This window comes from Lissotriton helveticus, chromosome 4_1, assembly GCF_964261635.1.
Source record: "Lissotriton helveticus chromosome 4_1, aLisHel1.1, whole genome shotgun sequence".
Taxonomy (NCBI): Eukaryota; Metazoa; Chordata; class Amphibia; order Caudata; family Salamandridae; genus Lissotriton; species Lissotriton helveticus.
The window spans coordinates 520,884,991-520,908,981 of NC_136063.1; the positions used below are offsets into that span (position 1 = coordinate 520,884,991).

The 23,991-nt window shown below is 44.0% G+C and overlaps 1 protein-coding gene across 2 annotated transcripts in view; it reads right to left on the reverse strand.

Moving 5' to 3' along the window:
• PKIA (cAMP-dependent protein kinase inhibitor alpha) overlaps positions 1-23,499 on the reverse strand; it is a 312,952-nt gene extending 289,453 nt beyond the window's left edge. Inside the window, exon 1 of one of the 2 annotated variants that reach the window (XM_078685612.1) lies at positions 23,415-23,499. The gene's annotated coding sequence lies outside the window, so the exon portion shown is untranslated. The remainder of the gene's footprint in view (positions 1-23,414) is intronic. The other variant, XM_078685611.1, reaches the window with a different exon arrangement.
• Between the last annotated feature and the right edge of the window lie 492 nt (positions 23,500-23,991).

Here is a 23,991-nt window from a genome sequence, read left to right on the forward strand (position 1 = left end):
CATAAATTATACACCAACTAATTGTGAACTGTCTCTGATTTTGCTATGTGACCCTTAAATTGTCTAGTGCCAGATGGTTGTAGAATGACCTGTCTAATTAATATTTATTGGGCAGGTAGTTATTAGTGACCCCCTGTGATTGACAACGAACTCTGGAATGGTGTCCTGCAAGGAAAAACAGGCCAACATCTCTGTTTGCATTATCAAATAGGAAACTTTGTTTTTTTTTAATGCAGCCCGGTTTCATTAAAGGAACAGATGCAACTCTTAAAATAATGTTTTCTCATCTGGGAATACATCTTGAAGTTCAGACAGTGGGCCAGGCCACAAATCATTCATGCATACTTTTGTGACTCACAATTAGAAGGAGACACACCTTTCACACCAACGTCTAATTGAGATTTGGAATGGATCCAATGATTTTGTGAATTGTACAATCACAAAATAGCTTTAAACGTCTGGCCCAAGATGCCCATGCAGGATGGCCTAAATAGGCAAGAACAAAAAAGAAATAAAGAAATAATTATTCTTCGCCAATCGAAAACGCACTGTAGCGCCCCAAAAGCAGCATTGAGCACCATTTAAATAATGCAAGACACTCAGAGGCAGATCTACAATACACTCTACTATTAGCAATCAAAAATGACAGCTGAGGAGGTGATATAGAAAAAGCGGGTTTAATCTTAAAAGACCTTTGAATATGACCTTGCTGAGGTCCATTAAATGAATTGGGCATGACAATATAAATATCTGAAGATAACATTAAGGCTACATAAAACTCAAATATGAACAAACCAGATGTTGCCAAATCGTAGAAATAACTGCCGTTAAGAACACACAGATAACCATCAATGCCACAAACATGCGCAAATGAAACCATACAGGCAATCTGTACTGATGAATATTTCATCCAAGATTGCCTAACCAGACCATATTTTCTTAGAGTTTGGTGATCTAGCTGTTGAAACTGCATTTAGCATGAGGTTCAATTTACAACTAAAGTATGTTCATATATGGAAACTAGGACACTGGAACCAATTTAAGGAAGTGCATAGCTTTAGGAACTACAATTCTTGCAATGCTGCAACATACAATGAAGTAAGCAGCACTCATAACGTGAAAGGGACATGTCAGCCTTTAGTATATGATAATTCCCTTAGGGTCATGAAGCAATAAAGTGCACCACAAGCAGGCCATCTGTTACACACTGGTGTGTAGATTCAAGTTAGAATAGTAAATCGTACCATGTTCTTTAATGGTCTTTAATCACTTTTTGTTGGATTGGAGCTATGATAGTAAATCTCACCTATCTGTGTAATCCACTTTCTCCATTGTTTGTAAGACGTGGGGCATATTACCAAGGGCCATATCGCCGCTTTAGCGGCACTTTTTGCAGCTAAAGTGGCGACATTTTTATTGCCCTATTAGCAAGCTGTCGCTAGCAGCAGTTAGTGGCAGCTTTTAGGCTATAGCGACCGGTTTGGGGCCCACTTTGCATGTCAGCGATATTTATCGTTAATGACATGCAAAGTGGGCGTACCCAAACTGTTAGCGACTGAAAGCAGTCGCTAACACAGCTATCGCCTATTAGCAAGGCAGGCTGTGCGATCAAAAAAGTCGAGCTAAGCGCGAATATCGCCAGAATCTAATGCCTGCTCAGACCATTACTTAACCTCTTTATCCAATGGGAGGTGGATATTCAGGTTAAGTCCCCATTAGTGTTAATGCCTGAATATCGCTGGATTTCCACCGATATTCACGCATTTAGCCTCTATCGCCGGATATTTTATCGCATTAGAGATAAACACTGCTAATATCATGTTATCTCTGCGATAATATCCGGTGATAGGTGGCGATAGAAAAAAGCCCGCTAAGCGCGTTTTGTGGTAAATACCGCGTGTGCTTGCTAATATGCCCCTTGGTTTGGAATAGTAATTCTCACCTCCTTTAATTTATGTACGTTCTCTGATTAATGTTAGACTGGAATTAGAATAGCAAATCCTACCCATTTTATTTATCAATTTTCTCCAGTTTTACCTAGTTTGGAATGGGAATAGTAAGCCTAATCCCTGTGATTTATGCACTTCCACCAATATTTAGGGAACTGCAATTAAAATAATAAATGTCAACCTTTTCCGGTGCACTTCCCAGTTTATGTTGGATATGAAATAAAATAATAAAGTTCACCCTTAAAATTAATGCACTTTCCACAATGGTTGTGAGGCCGGAGTTAGAATAGTATATCCCTGCCCTTTTAATAATGCATTTTCTCTAAGAGGGGTTTTTCTTTGAAATCAAGAGTTCTTTCGCCTGGATCCTGACAAAGCTTTGTTATGGAAGTCAGTTGCATGATGGGACATTGAGTACAGTCAAGAATCTTAAAGGGAATATCAGGGACTTTATGCTCAGCGCGAGTGTGATTGCGCTTTCAGCATAATTCTTGGCGCGAATTTAAAAAACATCCTGTTTTGTCATTTCATTTGAATTATTTTGACTTTTCCCCTGCTTTTAGCCTGTCCATTCCGCATACACGCACTATAATAGTTTACTTCACCGCTCTTTAAGCGGGTCCCCTCCCTTGCACTACCGAATCTGATTCAGCGGCCTTATTGGGGGAAGAATGGGACGCGGCGATTGAGGCTGCTGGCGTGTCACGGCGCTGCAGTTCGTTTTAAATTTTTTTCGATAGCTGATTACTAGCTGCATTGTTTTTAATCTCTGAAACTGTTACCCAGCGCTAACGCGCATTTGTGCATTTGTATTTTATAAACTATTGGGCTGGGGCTTGTCTTACCTGTCTCCTCTGCTCTGGACCCCGTTCCGCCCCGGCATTGTGCCATTTGTGCGGAGGGTCGCAACATCGACTACCACTTCCTGCCCTACCCCACTTCCGCACTGCCTCCCCCTCGCGCAGGTCAGCGGTCTAGTGGCTGCTGTCCTGAGCTTATATTTAGCGCGTCATTTCTGACACAATTTAACTAGCGCGGCGATTGAGGCTGCTGGCGTGTCACGGCGCTGTAGTTCGTTTTAAATTCTTTTCGACAGCTGATTACTAGCTGCACTGTTTTAATCTCTGAAACTGTTACCCAGCGCTAACGCGCATTTGTGCATTTGTATTTTATAAACTATTGGGCTGGGGCTTGTCTTACCTGTCTCCTCTGCTCTGGACCCCGTTCCGCCCCAGCATTGTGCCGTTTGTGCGGAGGCTCGCAACATCGAGCACCACTTCTTGCCCTACCCCACTTCTGCCCTGCCTCTCCCTCGCGCAGGTCAGTGGTCTAGTGGCTCACTTCCCTTTTGGATATAATGGCGACCTGGTGGAAGCGCAGCGGGAGCGCCGAGTTCGCGCCGAAATTGCGCCAAAGTCGAGCCCGTCTGGGCCCGTCCGCGGCCGACCGGGGCTAGGGGCACCCCACTCTGCTCAGCTGATTAGATACACTCCATCACAGCTTTGCTCCTACTGGACCCCTGGTACCATTCCTCTCACTTTATTCAATCGTGTGACCTCCCTTGGTTTGTTTACTTCGTCTCTTTGTTCTCCTCCGGAGATTGTTACCCAGTTGACACTTTTGCCTTCTACCCTACGCCCCACCCCACCCCCTTCCCTCAATCCTCAAATACCGGTATTTAACATCTCGGCTGCCCTACTTAACACCCGGTCAGCTGTTCAACATCAGTACGAGCTATTTGATTATATTGACACGCATGAACCTGATCTCTTGTTTTTAACCGAGACCTGGTTCAGAGCGGACTCCCTGCCCAATGTTCTAGCTGCATTGCCCCCTTCACATTCTGCCATCCGAGCGGATCGGCCTGAGGGCAAGACGGGCGGAGGAGTAGCCTTGATAGCTCGTGCTGACTTGCACTTTCAGATCCTTCCCTCTCCTATAATCCCTGAAGTTGACTACTTGGTAGCGCGCTCGACCTCATACCAAACCCCTTTGACCTGCGTCCTTGTCTACCGCCCCCCTCAACTCACTTCATCTTTCATTCCTAGTTTTCAAGATCTCCTGGCTACTCTGGCGATAAATAATTCGTCAGTCTTAGTCCTAGGGGACTTTAATTATTGGCCTAACGACCCCGCCGAAACCTCTTACTCCAAGGATTTCACTGACCTCATGATTAGCCTCAACTTCGTACCTCACATTCATAGCCCCACTCATATTCATGGTCATGCACTGGACCAAATCTGGGCCCTAAATGTCCCTACAACGCCCCCCACCATCTCTCCCTGCCCTTGGTCGGACCATTCTCTCATTTCCTTTTCCCTTGCACTATCCCCTGAGGTTAAGCCCCCGCTCCCCAAGAACACCTGGATCAGGAAATGGGGCAAAGCCGATATGCCGTCCCTCTGCTCGTCCTTGTCCGAGTCCAGCCCTGACCTCTCAGGCCTTGCAGCCTCAGACCAATTGGAATCCATCAATAATTGGCTGATTCAATCGGGCGACGAATTCGCTCCCCTGAGGCGGATTACGGTTAAGCGAGCCCATGCAGCTAATAGGTGGTTCCACTCTGACCTTAAGGTGAAAAAACTAGCTGCACGGAGAGCTGAGAGAGCTTGGAGGAGAGCCTATAGCCCTTTACTGAAATCCGCATACCATTCTGCCTTACAGACTTACAAAAAAGGCATTCTTGAGGCTAAGACAGAATACTACTCAGGAAGGATTTTAACGGCAGAGTCCCAATCCAAAGAGATCTTTGCTGCCGTCCATGAACTGGCAGCATCCGATAGAGTTACGACAACAGTCCCTCCCTCTCAACATCTCTGCGATTCGCTAAATGAATTTTTCATCGAGAAGGTCGCACAGATAAAAATTAATATACCACCTCCTTCGCTAACCTTTGTTAACCCGCCCCCTCCCCCCTCTACTTCCAAACTGGCTAGCATTCCTCTGCTGACCAAGGACTCACTCCTCCCTCTGCTTCGACGGGTGAAGTCGGGCTCCCCCTTTGATTTTGGTCCCGCCCATGTTTTAAGAGAGATCTTCTTGGCCTGTCCTACCCCCCCCCTCACGTTTCTTAACGACTCACTAAGCAATGGTGTGGTTCCCTCCTCTCACAAATCAGCAGTCATCATCCCGATCTTAAAAAAAACTGGCGCTGATCCCTTGTCCCCAGCTAATTACCGCCCCATCTCCCTCCTGCCCTATTTGGGAAAGGTCTTAGAAACCCACGTCACGAGTACCCTGAGCACTTATGTGGAGGCAAATCATTGCCTCTCCCCTTGCCAGGCGGGCTTCCGACCTCTACACTCCACAGAGAAGGTAGTGATCTCAGTGATGGACGGACTCCGCGAGGGTATTGACATCAACCTCCCGCAAGCCCTTGTTCTCTTGGACCTGTCCGCCGCTTTTGACACGGTGGATCATTCCATTCTTCTCACTTGTGTCAGGGCGGCGGGCATAGAGGGCTCTGCCCTCTCCTGGCTCAATTCCTTCTTGTGTGACAGGGCACTGGCTGTTCATCTCGCTGGTTTTACTGCCTCCTCACGAAAGGTGGAGTGCGGCGTCCCTTAGGGCTCTTCCTTATCCCCTCTTTTGTTTAATTTATACATCTATCCCCTCATTTTTTCATTGCAGCAGCTCGAGGTCACGGTGTTTAATTACGCTGATGACCTCCAGCTTATCTTTAATCTCTCTCACTCCCCCTCCTCTGTTCAGAATTTTCAAACCGTTATGTTATTCATCCAAGATTGGATGAACTGCAACCACCTTAAACTCAACCCTGACAAGACAGAGCTGGTCTTGACAGGAGGTGGTTGCAGCCCCTGGTCCCCCTCGTTTTGGCCCCCTTCACTTGGTGTCCCCCCCCTCCCGGTTCCTAAAGTTAAAACCCTTGGGATCTTTCTCAATTCCCAACTATCTGTAAACCCCCAGGTCAGTTCGGTGGTTTCCTCTTGCTTTTTTTCCCTCCGGATAATTAGGAAGATATCTCGCTTCTTCTCCCTCCCGGCACTGAAAATAATTGTGATGGCAATGGTGCTCTCGCGCCTTGATTATGGGAACATAATCTATAACGGCGCACCGGCCTATGCCATACACCGATTGCAGCTAGTGCAAAATCAGGCTGCCCGCCTGATCCATGGGCTGCCCAAATTCCATCGAGCAACCCCACTGCTGAAATCATTGCACTGGCTACCTGTGAGGGAGCGGGCCTTATTTAAACTAGGTTGCCTCACCTTCCAGGCTAGGATGGGCACTGCCCCCGAGTTTATATGCTCAGCCATCAAACCCTACCTGCCGGGCAGAGAACTCCGCTCTACCCACATGGCACTCCTGGTCACACCTCGCTTTAAGAAAAAGAAAGCAGGTGGGGCGAAATTTGCGGTCCTTGCAACTGTCTTCTGGAACTCCCTCCCTATGACACTCATATCCGCAACCTCCTATTTGGAGTTCCGGAAGAATCTAAAAACCTTCCTTTTTTCCAGAGCTTTTGCTGCCTAACCTGCCCCTCTTGCTGCTGTTGCTAGTAGTAGCTCCTATAGCGCCATGAAACCGCTGGGTATAAGCGCGCTAAATAAATCCTTTTAAATTCAAATTCAAAATTCAAATTTTGCCCACTTATACTTGAATTGGATTTGTAATTGTAAATCTCACCCCCTGATTTAATGTATGTGTATTCCCAAATATTACTTGCTTTGGAGTAAATAGTAAAGCTGCCCCTCCTGGTTTATGAACTCTCCTTGATGTATTGTAGGACTCTTGTTAGAATAGTACATCTCAGCCCATTCACCAACGCTCCTTCCCTAATTTTTTATTGGATTGGAGTTAGAAAAGAGAATCTCCGTTCTGATTATTACACTTTTCCAACATTTGTGAGATTGAAGATTTCCCCTTGAATCAACTCCATTTTGTGTTGGTTCCTCTGTGTTTGTGTTTTTTTTTAAATTTAGATAACTGACATTTCTAATATGTGGCCTGTGCCTTTCCTTAATCATGATAACCATTTGGCTAAAGCAGTTGACAAATCTCGCAACTCTGTAATTCTGTCATTAGTGTGCACATACTGTGGAAGTGGAACTAGCTGTTAATACCAGTTAAGCTGCAGTCATGCATTTCACAACTCATATTTTGAGAAAATGAAGTGTACATAGTTTTAGCAGCAGCCATGTGGCACTCAAGTCCAAGCCTCAGTATGGGTTTGCAATCAAAACTCATTTTATGCTTTACCACGTGAAATCATCAGCTGTGATTGTGTCTTCAGTCAGCATGGGTTCCTAAATGTAAAACATGTAATTCTAATGAGGCACAAGTTTGTAAGGCATGACATTGAATAAAGGTACATTGTTACTAGTGAAACTGCAGCCTCCTTACTCTTTTGTAACTTGGGACATTTTTTAAATCCTCTTTGTCTGACTTTGGGGCAAGAGAAGCTAGGCACAGTATTATCATGACAAGAAACAAATTGATGCGAATTAAAATCATAAAGTAAAATATCACACGATTGGCTTATGGAAAGGTAGTTATAGTTTGCCATTTGAATATTACACTTAATCTTGTAGACTGGCAACTTCTGTCTGGTTGAGCTTTCCATTAAATAGTCTTCCTTTACACCTACCTCCAGCCCGGGGAATGTGTAAAGAGAAGTGAATTGGCCCACAGATGTGAGACTCTCCCAGGGCAATAATGCTGTCAGCCCAACTCCACTCCTTGCTGTTAAACATCTGTTAAGTACAGAATAGTAGTAATGAAAGGTGTGCTCAAGCAGCAAGATGGATCATTTTGAAAAGAGATGATCAAATAGACAGCCAGGAAATTGAATGAGATTTCAAGTAGGTGCTTAAAAAGTAAGTGCTTCACTTTGAGCATGAAGTGAACCTAAGGAAAGCGCTGTGTAATGCTAGCAAGGAGAGAGATGGTGTCCTAAGTAAGGGTCCCCATCACAATAGTGAAAAGCTGAAAAATACAGTCTTGTTGATATGTTCCTTTCATTTTTCAAGGGAGCTGGACTATACTGTTAAAAAGTGAGCTGGGGATATGCAGTAAATCTGATTTTATTTGTTCAGGGAATACACCAAACGTTGTTGCCCTTCCACAAAACAATGAATGATGCTGTAATAGGAATAAGGAGACCATTGTGGAACAGCCCAATATGACTGAGAAATAACTGAGGGATATTCCTCTTTTCCTTTGAAGTATTAACTCTAAAGGCTACTTTTACGATGAGATTGGCTGCCCTCCTGCTTATTCACAGGAAAAAGAGGATCCAAGACATTTTTGCAAGAGGAACCAGCAAGATCAGTTGCAATTGTACTTTTGCTGGTGATCCTGACTTGAAGTCAGGAAAAGCCTTTCCTTGATCGCATAGCCTGCTGTCCAAGGAGCAAGTCCTGATGATTCGAGATCATTTGGAGTGTCAAAATAGATAACACAGACCTTGTACTAGAACTTCTGAGGTTTGGACATTTATTGTGAATGCTACCTTCTAAACATGGGTATTAACTGCACAAAAGTAAAACTTTAAAGGACAACATTTTTCTAAGAACTATTATTTTCTTAAACTCGGGAACATTGCTTGTTATTTTGCCTAAAGCTAATGCGTTTCTGCACCCTGGCGGCTTTTTTAGTAGCACTGATATGCATATTTTTCACCTACAAAACCTAATTTATGTACAAAAAAGCATACTAATTAAATAATTAATCAGCAGCGGCCCGTACAGGTAAGAGTGGTGAGGCAGTTGGGGCAGGTGGGTGGGGGATTTCGACAAACGACGATAAGGGAAAATAAATATTTATTTAATTTTCCCTTGTGGTCATCTGTCGAATCCCCCAACCCGGCCACACAGGTATGTAATATCCCTTGATCCAAATGTTTAATATCTCTTGAGCGTTACACCGGAACTACTATGTTTCTATGTCAATTTAATCATTAAGTATTTTTTGTTAACTAATTAAGGTGGCGATTAGGATGGCGGACGGACTTGCGTCCGTCCGCCTCCCCCGAGGTGGAGGGACCGTCCGCAAGGGCAGCGGCATTCCCTCCATGCCAATTAGGATGTGACTGCCACCCTGGCGGTCACATCCTGTATCTTTAACATTGTGGAGGGTGCTGCTTCAAGCAGCACCCACCGCAATGTTAAAAATGCATGCTTTGCATTTGCATGCACAAAGCGGCAGGCACCGCGCGGTGCCTGCCGCTGTGTGCATGCACATGCAGGGGGGTACCATAGGTACCCCCCATGTGCACCCCCACCCCCCTTCCCCCTTCAAAGGTCCACATGCTTTTCCACGGCGGAAAAACCGCCGCGGAAAAGCATGTTTACACACACTTCCTAATTTGTCTTGCGGTCTACACCCCGCGGATCAGCGGCGGATGGACCTGCTGTCCGCCGCTGATCCCACCGCCATCCTAATCTGGCGGGTGGTGTTGTCAGGGACCACGGCGGTGAATCCGCATCCTCCGGGCTGGCGGTGCCTTCCACCAACCCGGAGGATGCGGATTCACCGCCATCATAATCGACCCCTTAGTTTGGAATAGTTATGATTTCTATTTCATAACTGTAATTTTGTTTTACTATCTGTAAGGGAAAGTCTGCAGTCAGGTTTGAGAGCTCTGTTTGGAAAAGTAGAAGGAAACGTTCTATATACTTTACTGTAGGGAGATCTTTGCAGTCGAGGCAGTGGTCTCCACATGACAAAGTATAGCGAAGCGTTCCCTGTACTTTACATCAGAAAGATCTCCATCCCGCTGGTGGGGATCTTCAAATGGTAAAGTATAAGGAAAAGTTAAAAATGTTATAAAAAGGTTTGTGAAAATATTTTTGGGGTAAATATTAATGTAAATTGATATATTTATTTTAAATGTAGAACTAAGGAACAAGTTCTACAGTAATAATAAGTAAGGGGCTGATTATGACTTTGGCAGTCTTAGGACCGCCGTACTGTTTGTGGCGGTCTGACTGCTGCCTCCTCAGTGGTCCGACAGCTCAATTATGATCTGTGTCATCGGACCGCCTCCAGACCACTCCCACAGCCAAGATCTGAGCTCCCGATGCTTCGGTGGTGGGGACAGCAGCAGTCAAAGGAGGCGGTCCTTGCCCATAATCCACCGACCTAATTATGACCTGCCTTTCTGCCAACCTTTTCTGGCGGTGCGCCTGCCAGGAAAATGTTGACAGAAAGGCAGGTAAATGGCCACAGAAAAGGGCCCTAAGGGCAAATAAGCTCATGCGGTTTGTGGCCGGGGACTATATTGTTCCCCCCCTTTGCCATCAATGTCAGTACGTGCACTGTTTGCAATGTACGACATGGTGCATGGCAACAGTGCACCTGTTATTGGCTAAAGGCTCTCTCCTAGAGCTGAAGCATGCCGCTGCCTTGGCTGCACTGCCACAACACTGCCATCACTCCGGTAATTTTGTAGTGTAGCGGTCAGAAGTCTACTGGCTTTGTGGCATTCTCCCAACCACTGCCACTGCAAGGTGTTGGTGTTACTTCCAAACTCGTAATCAGCCCCTACATTTTTAGATAAATCTTTAATAAATGTAAATATATTAAATTATATTGAAATTATTTTTCTCAAGTTTAAATTGTTTTTTAATATGCAGCAATAATTAGTAAAAGTAATGTGTAGAATTGATTACAAGTAATTTAATTATATTTTAATAGCATGTATTTTTATGTTAACAATGAAGCACAAAAAGGTTATTCAAATGTTATATCATTAAAGAAAAACGTTTATCATATTTATATGTTTCATATTAAATTATACATATTTATATATTTAACTACCTTAAATAGTTTTATTAAAACTACAATTTTTTCTTTTGAAGTTTACATTTGAGTCCCGGCCTCCATTATTTTCTCTGTGAGCGTGCTGTAGTACCAGGGGTTAGCTATGTGTGGTGCTGGGATGACTATTGGTTATATTTTTAGGAACTTGCACTTGTAAGTAAGGTTGTCCTTTTTTTATACTCTTAAGTAATTTAGCAATCTGATTTTTTGAATAGCCTCAGGAGTAAAATTAAAAGTGTAAGAGTAAAGTTACTGCTGTAAATTACTCACAGGCATAACCCACTTCGTGACTAACCCCAATGGTGCTTTGTATTGCTTAATAGTCTTTCTTATCGCTGCAACATAAGTCAATTAGATTTTCTCTTTCAGCCTAGGAAAGTTAATTATGATCAAAAAGTATGTTTTGACTGGAAAGTGACTGGAAAGTGTGTTAAACTTACATTTCTGATACCAGTTTAACATAAAAGGGGGAAATAAAATTGCATTTTTGATCTATACATTTCAATCTAAGTCACTCCTTTGCTGTGATTTTCATCTCATTCACCACGACCAGTCCTGGTAACTTTAAATAGGACAATTTAATATTTTAAGAGAGAAAAAACTTCTGCTTAAACTGACTGTCAGGTCAATGTGACTCTCTTAGTAACAGAGACAAGTATTGCTAGGGAATTACACATTTCCACACTGTATGAGATCCCGCCCATTCTGTTATGGTGTGCATATGTATACCAACAACGGTCATACTACACACAACTTATAAAATACTTCAAACTTTATATTCATATCAAGGAGACACCTTCAAACAATGAACGCATAATATAATCCTAATGTAACTATTATTTTTGTCTTATGTTCGTTTTTATCATCAAACCATTATTGTGTGAATGTATTGATATGCAACCAACAATTTGAGTTCTTTATTGGTAAAACTTTGTTTTTTCTTTACATTGCTCCTGCTTCGATGCCTACAACTGCAGCGGAGCTGTTTTTTTCATGACAGTGTGCTCAGTGGGTGATTTAAAAATATCTTTGTGATGATCCTTAAGTTTTATTCTGGAGTCACAAGATATATTAAAATCAGGTGTGATACTGAATGTTTGGCTAGATTGACCAACGAGTATTAGTACTTAAGTGGAGTAAACATTTAGTGGACCCCGATGATGAAGCATGTCACCAACCAGGTTGCTGAGTGAGGGGTTTCTAAAAGAAAGAAAAGATTCTTTCTGGACTGTGTCTTTCTCCGTATGACTCACTAGGACAATTTGTCTTGGGGAAACTCCCTTCTTGTTTTTTCATGAACTGAAGTAGTCAGCAGGTGCTTGCTCTCTCTTAGTTCCTGTGCTCCTGTAGTAGGATGTTTGCCACACATTATTCTTAATTACTCAAGCTGCCGCAATCACATAGTTTTGGTAAATTCACATCACAAGAGTAATTACCAAACATTTCTCCACCGTAATTAAAGTTGGCCCAGACCAATTAAATAAGCTGGGTAAATCAGACACAAAAGGGTAGTGTACATTTTATGGGATCATTTTTCTAGATTAATTTTGCATTAGAACAAGGCATATCATTGGAGCAGAGCACATCTAGCTTGGAATGTTCTGCAGGCTTGCGACCACAGCACACTAAAACAATCCAGCGGTTCAAAATGGAGTTAAATAGGTTTTAACACATTATAAATAGGCAACCTTCATTAGAACTGCCTTCTTAACTATGTTTTCTTTCCACTCCCTCATCAGGTTAACAGCTTATTATAACTGAAAGAAACATCAATGCGAGAGGTGGCCTAGTTCTCCTTCTCTTTTAGGATACAAGTGCAGTTTTTCTTGACTTATGACATGGCGTCTAGTCTAGTCCTTAACAAGTAGCTGCTCGGTATATGCCACACAGGCTGGCTGCTGCTGGCATAGATCAATTGATGTCAAACTAGGACTTTTATAAAGCACATTCTACATTGTTATCCACAGCATCATGTGGAAGGCTGTGCCTTATAATCACTGACTTTATCCATGTTAGCTTTCAGAGATTTTCAAGCTATAGGACAGTGTTGATCGCAGACCAGCTGTATGCTGTGAAAAGCTACTCACTACACAACTTTAATAATTCATTAGTAGTTTAATGGAGAATGAAAGGTCCCCTTGTTGAAGGTGGTGAGGGGCTCCTGACACTTCCATAGGTCACAGAAATTCATGGGCCTTTGGATGAATGGGGGTGCTAAAGGATGCCCCCTCACTGCATGGATGCAGGGCTTGTGTTACACTGCTATCACTCAAGTCAAGTAGTCTTTCTTCGAATGCATAAAAACACATCCATAAAAACATAATAAACATTGAAGCAGCATTGTAAAGTAATCAATCAATCAATCATAGCATTTTTAAAGCACACTACTTACCCGTGAGGGTCTCAAGGCACTGGGGGGTGGGGAATGCTGCTACTGCTCGAAAAGCCAGGTCTTGAGGAATCTTCTGAAGGTCAGCAGGTCTTGGGTCTGCCGTAGGAGGATTGGGAGGGTGTTCCAGGTCTTGGCGACAAGGTGGGAGAATGATCTGCCACCAGAGGTCACTCTTCGAATGCGGGGGACTGTGGCGAGGGTGAGGTTGGCGGAGCAGAGCTGGTGTGTGGGGGTGTAGAAGCTGAGTCGTCTGTTGAGATACGCTGGTCCGGTGTTGTGGAGTGCCTTGTGTGCGTGGGTGAGGAGCTTAAAGGTTATCCTCTTGTTGATGGGGAGCCAGTGCAGGCCTCCCAGGTGGGGTGTGATGTGGCTGCAGCGAGGGATGTCAAGGATCAGGCGAGCAGAGTCGTTCTGGATGCGTTTAAACCGTTTCAGGAGTTTGGCCGAGGCTCCTGCATAGAGGGCGTTTCCGTAGTCCAGCCTGCTGATGACGAGGGCCTGGGTGACCGTTCTTCTCGTTTCGGTGGGATCCACATGTAGATCATGTGGAGCATACTGAGTGCGTTGCAGGAGGAGGAAGAGACAGCGTCGACCTGCTTGATCATGGAGAGGGTGGAGTCGAGGATGATCCCTAGGTTGCGTGCGTGGTCGGTGGGTGTTGGAGCTGTTCCCAGTGCTGTCGGCCACCAGGAGTCATCCCAGGCCGAAGGGGTGGATCCGAGGATAAGGCCCTCTGTTTTGTCCGAGTTCAGCTTCAGTCGGCTGTTCCTCATCCATTCGGCAACGGCCTTCATTCCTTTGTGGAGGTTGGTTTTGGCGATGTGGGAGTCCTTGGTGAGGGAGAGGATCAGCTGGGTGTCATCGGTGTAAGAGATGATATTGAGGTCGTGCTGTTGGGCGACGTGGGTGAGCGGTGCCATGTAGATGTTAAACAGCGTTGGGCTGAGGGATGAGCCCTGGGGTACGCCGCAGATGATCTTTGTGGCTTCGGAGCTGAAGGGTTGAAGGCGGACGCTCTGTGTTCTGCTGGTGAGGAAGGAGGTGGTCCAGTCCAGAGCCTTCTCTTGGATCCGGACGTCATGGAGGCGTCTTCGTAGTGTGCGGTGGCAGACCGAGTCGAAGGCGGCTGACCGGTCCAGGAGGATGAGGGCCGCGGTTTCTCTGTTGTCTAGCAGGGTCCTGATGTCATCAGTGGCGGCGATGAGGGCAGTATCGGTGCTGTGGCTGCTGTGGAACCTCGACTGGGACGGGTCCAGGATGCTGTTCTCCTCGAGGTAGCGGGTCAGTTGTTTGTTGACAGTTGAAGTACATATCCTAGAGTATACATAACCTACTATAGTCAGTTAAAAATACACAAATTATGTTAAAAACCTTAAAATACTATTTATATTGGCCTTTTATACGTATGTACAAATTCTAATCCTCTGTGTGTACAGCTTTATTAGCTAACCTGCCCAACAAAATTGTAGAAAGTGCCTATGTGCTGATATATATTAATGAAAAGGTTAAAATTATGACTATAAAAATGTTATATTGCACAGCCATAGATGCCGCCAAATATTCATATAAAACATTTAGAATTTGGTATAGATCGATATGATCATATTGCTAAGACCATATTCTTTCTGATATAAAAAAACGCCCTTAAAAATGACACCATTCTACAGCATATTTCTAAAGAAAGTAGGGTTTGCAGGAATAAGTATGCAGGCCGCCATTGGGTAAAGCCATGCTGATTTAATATTGGGACGATGTAGCTTTTCCGTAGTCTAGTGTAAAACTTGCAAAAAAGGACCACATGCAATGTGTCCTGGGACAGCCGGTTATCACAAGGGCAGTGAATGAAATTTACTGCCCAGTCATTCATCTTGGAAAACTATCTAATTGATGGAAAATGTCCAATCTCAGACGGGTTAAAACAAATCTATGTCTACCATACAAGACAGGTTTGAGATAAGGTTGCATATTAAAAGTAGTTATAATTAATTGGTTTTGATGCTTTAGGTGTCCATCTTAGGGTATGTTAGTGCCTCAGGCCTTTCCCTCGCAGGCTTTTTTTTACTAATGGTGCGTAGGGTTTCAGGTCTCTCATAGTATTCACAGCATCCCATATCTTGAAACAGGCGTTGAACGTATGCTAACCATAAAATTCTTGTTTGCTGACTCAATTTCAGGCAGTCCCTAATGATTGCTTGGTTCAGTACTGTATACGCGAAGGTCCAGATTTTGTGCCGTAGAAGTATTGGATGCACTCCTATCACTCAATCTGAGGTTTCGAAGGTGAAAGAGGCTGGATAGTTCGGCATAGAAAGCATTTGGTAGCACTCACGCATCTGTAGATTACTTCTGGTACAACAGCCTTGTGCTGTGAGCAGGGCCTGTCTGTTGTCCAGTCCCCATTGATGAGATGCCTTTAAGTGAGGTTCAAAGTGAGCACCATAGTGGGAGGCCGGTATACTAAATTCTACACTTGCATTCGTCACAATTGTCCCTGCGATTGGAACAGTTAGGAATAAAGGCTTCTTTTATTCTATTCCATCACTCCTACAACAGCTTTCTACTGGGGCCATTTTATCCATAAGCGTGGGTGAAGAGCAGTTGTAGGACTAGGGTAATCACCATTACACAGTTGCGCTTGAACTCCAAACTAACTGCAGAAGGTGCTGTTCCTCACAGTTTTTTGGGAATTGCTTATTTTGTTAAAACTTAGTTGAATCTTTTGCTCTTGTATTTTGTTCACTTTTTATATTTTACATCAAACAATTTATTAATAAAGCAATGAAAACAGCCTGCTCCTAGGATTTGGTTGCAATGTACTGTGGCATATTTGATGCCGATGGCCCATGACACTGGAGACACAGATCCTTTGTAATGCCTCCGTCAGGACAGTTATACCCAGAGATGCTTTATAACAGCCAGAAAATCCCCATTGAGCGTACATCCTGCCCTACATATCTGATTTACTCTTCCTGGGGCTCGAGAACCAAAGGAGATAGAAGTAAGGGAGGACAAGCATGTGCAATGCAATTAGTCTCACATTTGGAAACGTATTTATATTTAGCTATGCAGCACATTAGCCTGGGTGCTGAAACATCTACTGTTCTTTAAAATGGAAGGAAAGTAAGCACCAAACTGCGTGACACACCAGGTATGGTAACACATGGAGAGAAATATTTCCTTTCAGCTGGAAATAGTATAATGCAAAGCTCTGTTTAGGTTGAGCCTAGCGCAGCGCACACGCGCTGCCCTAGGAAATCGGCCTCTTGGAATCACTTCAGCTTTTGTACAAGCTTGTGCATGTGGTGCTCACACACTATTGGCCTTTGCGTTTGGCTTTAGCATGCATTTGGCCAAAGGTGTGTGGATGTCCCAGCTCTTAGAGAGTTGTTTACTCCCAGAGCATTTTGCTCTCAGGAGCCAGAAGCGACGCGCAGGATCCATCTGTTTTTCGTCAGGTTTCCTTGCCGCTGTCATTAGAAGGCGCATCCTCTCCACCCCGGGCAAGGGACACACCCCTACTCCACATTTCTGTTTGCATTGGGTTTCGCTCAGCTGATGGCTTAAGTTTACAAATACACACCACATTTCTTTGTTTCATGCTTGTAGATTGCCAGCAGGCGGACACAGTAAAATATCTTTCAAAAAATTATCTAAGCAAATAAATAGGGGTTACGGGAGAGAGAATAAGTAGAGGGGAGAGTAGGATGTTAGAGAAAGTGTTTTACACTGTGTGGGGAGATATGAGTCAGTCACTGTAAACAAAGTTAAAATGGCCTGCACTGTATATCGCGTGCACTCCAGGAATGAAAGATGCTCTTAACTAATTGTGCCACTTTTACATGTATTGAAGACAATGATTTTGCGTCTCCCCAAAACGATGCTCCAAAAATGTTTCAAATATTTTGGATAAAAAGTCACTGATATTCTTGTTTAAAAGCGATATTTACTCTTTCTCTGTGTGTGTAATGTTTTCACACCCACCTGTCACTTTTTAAGGAAAAGTGAGTGTTGGAAAAGTGTTTATTAAATGCACACAAATGCATTCTGGAAACCAGCACGCATTTCTCACGTATTTACAGTATTTCTGGCTTTGTGTACTAAACTAAATGAAATGTTCTCTTTCAGTACTCGTGTCTTGTTTGATTTATTTTTGACTTGTATAGTGGAGGCTATACAAAACCATCCTATTTTTCTAGTAACTCAAGAGATATTTTGTTCCATGAGATACACCACCTTGCAAATGCGAAACTTCAAACACACTTTTTATAACTTTTTTCTACTTGACCCTTTTACATGTGTTTTTGGGCAATCAAATGCTAGTCTCCGAAAAAAATAGCGTTAAGAAGATTTCATCAAGCATTGGTTAAAACAACACAAACGTAGACTGCACCGTTTCTTGTATTCTTATAAAATTCTAGGAATGTTTTGTTTAGGGGTTCCAAACATTTGCAGTTGTCTCAAGTGTGCTTTGCTTGTTATCTCTGTGCCTGCCTATACAGCCCTAAGACCATAACCATCAACTGCCACCTACCCAGTCCGTAGTGTCTCTCGGAGGGTAGTTAAGGCACATTTTGCTCCCCTTCTCCTGCAGGCTCAAGGCAGCGAGGAACTGATGTGCCAGATGAGCACTGTTTCTCCTTTGACTCCAACGTTTTTCTATTGGATGTACAATTATGTGATGGGTGAAAAGGACATTATGGCTCAGAGCTAAGGCAGCCAACCTCTGAGCTGGGGAACCGAGGTCGAGTCTCAGCAGGGATGCTCAACATTCTGTGATTCTGGGCAAATCACTTAGGGGCATATTATCAAGGGGGTTTATCTCCGCTTTTTTGGCTTTAAAAGCCAAGAAAGCGGAGATAAAATTATCTCCCTATTACCAAGCTGTCGCTAACACCAGTTAGCGACAGCTAATAGGAGATAGCGACCATCTTGGGCCCCGCTTTGCATGTCAGTGATGTTTATCACTAATGACATGCAAAGTGGGCGTGCCAAGATGTTAGCGACTGGAAACAGTCGCTAACATCGCTATCTCCTATTACCAACTTTCGCGCTAAGCGCGAATATCTCCAAAAGCTAACACCTGCCCTGAGCAGTTCTTAGCCATGTTAACCAATGGGAGGTGGATAACATGGCTAAGAGCATTTGCTCGATAATGCATGAATATCGCTGACTTTTCAGCGATATTCATGCATTGCGGCCGTTTTTTATCGCATTTGCGATAAACCTTGCTAATAGCAAGGTTTATCTGCGATAAAAATCGCCGATGTGCGGCGATAATTTTTGTCTCTAAACAAGTTAGAGACAAAAATGATCTCTATTGGTTGGTAATATGCCCCTTAATCTCCCCAGAGCCTAGCCAAAAAAAGCATTGGCCTAGCCAATAGGTCTCGCCTTTGAGACCTGCTGCGTAACTAAATACTTATAAGGTCCCAAAGGTGAGACCTATTGGCTATGCCAATGCTTGTTTTAATATAAAATCAGTGCCTTTGGTGGTCATATTACTGAAAATACAAGATTTGAAAAAAAATATACAATTCTCTACGGGTGCTTGTGGAAGACAGTTTCTATGGACTGGAATCTAGAGAATGCTAAAGTGATTCTGGTATTTTACTGACCTCTGCTAGTCGTTTTCTATCAAGAAAGTTAAATAGAGGCAGTTGCCAGAAAAATTAAAAAACTGCAAGTCCCTCAGCAGCAAGCAATTCTGGTATTTTACTGACTTCTACTGGTTGTTTTCTATTAAGACAGGTAAATAGAGGCAGTTGAACAGAAAATCAAAAGTCTCTAAGTGGAAGCAGACAAGGCTTAGGGTTAATCTCCAGAGCCCTCAAAGTACATACCCATATAAGTACATACTAAAGTATATACAAGAGGTCTCGAATGCCCGACCTAAAAAAGCTCTTCACCTTCATAGAGCCTTTTCTGTTTGTGAATCTTTCCTTAAGCCTTTGCTGATGCTGAATCATTTGAAAACACCAGACCCTGAACCTCTGCTTGCAAACCGCTCTCAAAGTCCATGGCCTCCCATGCCCCCTTCCTCCATGTGGGGAAGAGGACTTGTAACTCAGCAGGTCCAGAATTGAGTGCTCTGTTCCACTAAAGACATCCCCCTGCTGCACTATATTCAAATATCATTTCACTGAATTATAAGAAACATAACCTGAAAGAGCCAATGTTTTGTTAGGATATAGCTAAAATCGAGGCTGGTGAATTACTGAAATAAGCGTTAGTGACGTGTGTGGTACAGTGTTTACTATACAGCACTGCTGTAGCTAAAGAGCATGGCAGCCATCATGAAACATATCATTAGAAATTGAATAAAGATGACCTGATGTCAGAATACAATTACTCATCCCTCCTCTATGGCCCCCTCCAGCTACCCGCTGTTGTAAAAGGAAAGATGCAGTCCAGCGTCACAACGGTCTGTAGTTATTCACTGTTGTTCCTTCCTGTATTAAACGCTAGATTAGGGTCTAATGCCTCGGCTTTAATACGCCTTCCTAGGTGTCCGCATCTTTGGAATTGCATGTAAATACCCCATCTAAGTCGATGATTTAGGAAGAAACGTTCTCTGGACCAAGGATAAATATGCATATTACTCATGCATTACTATTAACTTGAACCTTACCGTGGGAGACCTGAATTAAAGGGATGTACGACATTACAACGCATGCTTTTACATCGCATGCTTTTACAATGTGAGTTTTACAACGCATATCATTACAACGCATAGTGCTTTGGGGCGCTGGATAGTGAATTATTTAATTTACTATTCCAACTCCAGTCCCTGTGGATAGTAGGGAAGGTGTTCGATAGTAAATTAAATATATTCCCTATCCTAGAGCGACCCCCAGCGCAATGCGTTGTAATGGTTTGCGTTGTAAAAGCTGCGATGTAAAAGCATTGCGTGGTAAAAGTTGCGTTGTAAGTGATGTTTCCCGAATGAAAGTGCTTGTGATAGTCAAGTCAAGTCCATGAAAGCTTTATTCAACTGCATCTTTTTACAATCATAAAAGTGTGAGACATTCATAAAAATACAAACAATAACAATTATTACACTTATACAAATACCTAGGTATAATAGTTAATATAAAAAATAGTTCTAAAAAGAAAGAACGGCAAATGTCCAGTCAGTTATAATTCATCACAGTTTAAATGTTTAAAAGTCATCACATGAGGTTCATCACAGTTTAAAAATCTTCACATAGCATACTTTTTCTAAAGTGCAGTGCTTTCTTCAGGAACCTTGCTATGCCCCAAGCTACATATTCTTTCTCCAGAAACTGGAGTTTAACCATAGCCGGACGACATTGCCTTAGCCCCTGTTGCTTTAAAAGTGGTAATATCCACAATTCCCTTGACGTTACATAATATTTACAAAATAGGACTAAATGTATTGTGGACTGTTGAGCCTGCATATCACATGGGCAGGGTTGCAGTGTCCCTGACCAGTCGTTCACTTTTGGAAAAGTCACTAATCTATGAACGATATCCAGCCTGAACTATGTTAAGAGCCGCCTATCAAAGCTGTCTGGTACAAATGTTAGATACATTGCATGTCAAAGGAGTTGAAAATTAGCTGGTGTTGTTTTACAGTGAATTTTAAACACTATCCCGACATTCTTATCATACCCAGGTGCTGGAGCCCCTCCTTTCACAGTTTCTTTCTGGGGATGTCTTGCATAATATTAGGTTCGGTAAAATATTCTGCGTGCCCTAGGTCACTCATGAAATTTCGCACGTACCTGACCCAGGGAATTTTTAAAGCCCCCTCAAGTTTAAGACAATCTTGAATTATCTCTCTATTTAACTGAGTTTGCTCTTCTGTCCATATTCTGTGCCATAGCAGGTTGGGTTCAAGTTTTATGAGGTCCGAGATATATGGAAAACCCAATTCGTCAAGGAAGACAAAAGAGGAGGTACTAGCTGGGACAGATAAAAGATATCTTAAAAATGAATTTTCCACTACTTGGATTGGCTGAGCAGCAGCAAAACCCCACACTCCCGCCCTGTATATAACCGTTGAGGTACATTTGGCCTTGTAAATTTGAATTCTGATGGGCGCGTCCTACCTAGTTTCTTGGAAAAGGAGGAAAGGGCAGCTGTTGTCTTTTCAAAGGCCATCCTTTTTGTTTCTATTGCTTGTGCCCATGAGTTGCTTTGATTGAACATAATACCAAGATAGGAGAAGTTCTTGGTTATAGCTAACTTCTGCCCGCCCACGTACATGTTCCTTGGCCTATTTCTTCTCCCACCACAATACATAATATAGGTCTTTGATTTGTTAATTGAGTGACCTAAGTTCTCCATAAATTCTGTAAAACTATCTAAGGCCCTCTGCAGGTCGATTTGAGTTCTAGACATCAGTACTGCGTCATCCGCATAGAGAAGTGCAGGTACTGATCGGCCACCTGCTATGGGGAAATCCTGGTTATTGTCAAGGAGTGCTCGTTCCAACCCATTAATATATAAATTAAAAAGAAAAGGGGCCAGTACACATCCTTGCCTTACACCCCTTTTGATGGGGAGAGGGGCTGTGCCCTCACCTCCTATGCCAAAGCGCACAGTAAGTAGCTGATGCGCCACAGTACAAATACTGTAAAAAACGGATAATGTGATAGTTGTTTGCGCCGCCTTCTATGTTTGCAGTTCTACTGTCACATCTCAGGAACGCATTTCAACACAGGCTTCCTACGCTCGGATGTCTGATAACAAAAACATGGCTGGCAGCTGAACCTTTTTACGCCAGCAAACTGTTGGCATAAACATGTGTAAAGCCGCGCCCGCTCAGCTCTGCCATACACAGTCGCGGGCCCGTCTCCTCCCTGGGGTTCCCATTGTAAAATCTCTCTGATAGATGATGGGATGTGCACCTTTACCGAAGTAGAGTGTCCCCGAAAGCTACAGTGTGTTTAGCGTATGTACCGCAGCTATAGAGGTATTAAAATGGGCTGGGGGGGGGGGGGGGGTCAATTAATCTCCGGCGCTGGTAATCACTCCAGGGCGCATCCCAGTTCACGGTTTGTACTGAAGCCAGACAGCCCTTGCTAGAACGGCTTTTAACACAGATGGTAAAAGCTAGCTCACCTCCCCCCACACCCCAAAAAATGTATTTCATACCAACTAGTCCAGCACGTGTAGCATCACTTAAAGCCCTTCAGGTGAATTATCGTATGGCACCAAGTCACACTTCACTAGACTTTGGTTAACAGCGCCTCTCCTGTGTAAAAGCGACGCACCACTTGTGCTCTCGAAGTGGCGAGAACGAGTGTATTAACTGCAATTCACAACAAAATGAAAGTATTCTTTACAGAGCATTGGCATTTCTACATTCTCTATTTTCTTCAGATTTTTCCTATGTAGTTTTAAGGGAAGCAGACCTTGTTGCTTGGCAACAGTGTGTGTGGTCCACGGAGACCGCCCAGCGAACTCACAGCCTGTATTGTGGCTGTGCTCGCAGCGCACGCTGTCACCGGCTGGAGTAATTACCTCTTTGTGCCAGCGATGGAGGCTTTATATATGCCTGTTGCTGCCAATAAAACTGAATTGGGCCAATTAACGGGTGGAAAATCTGCTTTGCCACCCGTTTACTTTGCTGGTTTTGCGCTCTGAACGAAACAGCGTAAACGACATATTTCAATCTACATGCACGGACATTTAATTAAAAAAAATCACTCACGGTATCATAACCAGAGGAGCAGACATGCATATCACGTTTTTAAAGCTATCTTATTTGTCGTCAGGTGCGATGGACCGTTTACTGCACTGTCTCTTTACACGAAAAGACCCCTTACCCAGTCTACTCACCCCTAAGTGTAGCCACTTGTCCCACGACCTAGACACTCGGCGCCAAAATACTGAGTGAGCCCCATCCCTGGAAGTAATACTCCTTCACTTCGGGCAATGCATAATTCCATGTGTCTCTTCAGCGTCAGATATCCTTTTAATACCACACCTGTCAGGTGAACCGCTGCTAACTCACTGGTTGGCATACTGCGTTACATGAACGCTGAATGTATCATTTGGCTCCCGGCCGGAACGAAAATCAACATTTCCTTCAGCATTTAATAACCCCCAGATGGTGCATAATCGCCTTTCCCTGGTACACAGCAATAAGACCTAGACTGTCCGCCCATCGCGGTGGGACAGCAGCTCGCAGTGGCAGCGGCGGGGCAGCCTTGCCAGGCTCCTCTCTGCCAGGCAAAAGGCACACGGTGTGGATAAACACCGCCGCGGCCACTCTTCACGTTGGCAGCCGGGAAGAGTTAGGGCTCAGTGAGGTCACCTACCTTGTTAATTACCTCCCCGGCGAGGAGGACTCCTGTGGGCCGCCTCCAGCCCCTGCGCGGCCAGCCTGGCATGTGTGCCTCCGCCTGTACGTGTGTGCAGGGCGGGGAGTGCGCGTGACAGCGCTGGGCGGCACAGCCGCAGCAGAAGCAGCAGCTGGCAGGGGTCTGCCTCTGCTCTCTCTCTGGGAGGCGGCGCCCCAACCCCCTCTCTGTGTGGCGCCGAGTGCCCCTCTGCAGACGGCCCAAGGGCCACTTAGCTTGCATGTGCATGTTCCTCCTAATCTCGGTGACGGAGGGCACTACCACCCCTCCCCTGGTTGTATGGGCACCCAGAGGGTCTCATACTTTATACCCAGACAGCCTGGGAATACCCTTCGGCACACTCTATTACGCACTGTCCGTTCTCCTTTAACCCAGCGGGCAATGTTCTCAAAGAGGTTACCTGATGTCACTGCGGGCATCCACCTCTTCAACAATTAACAGCCTTTACTGAAATCTGCTCATATAAAATCACTTTATTTTTACATTGCGTGTAGTGTCATTGTTTTACAATTTCTAAGCGCATGTCAACGGGATT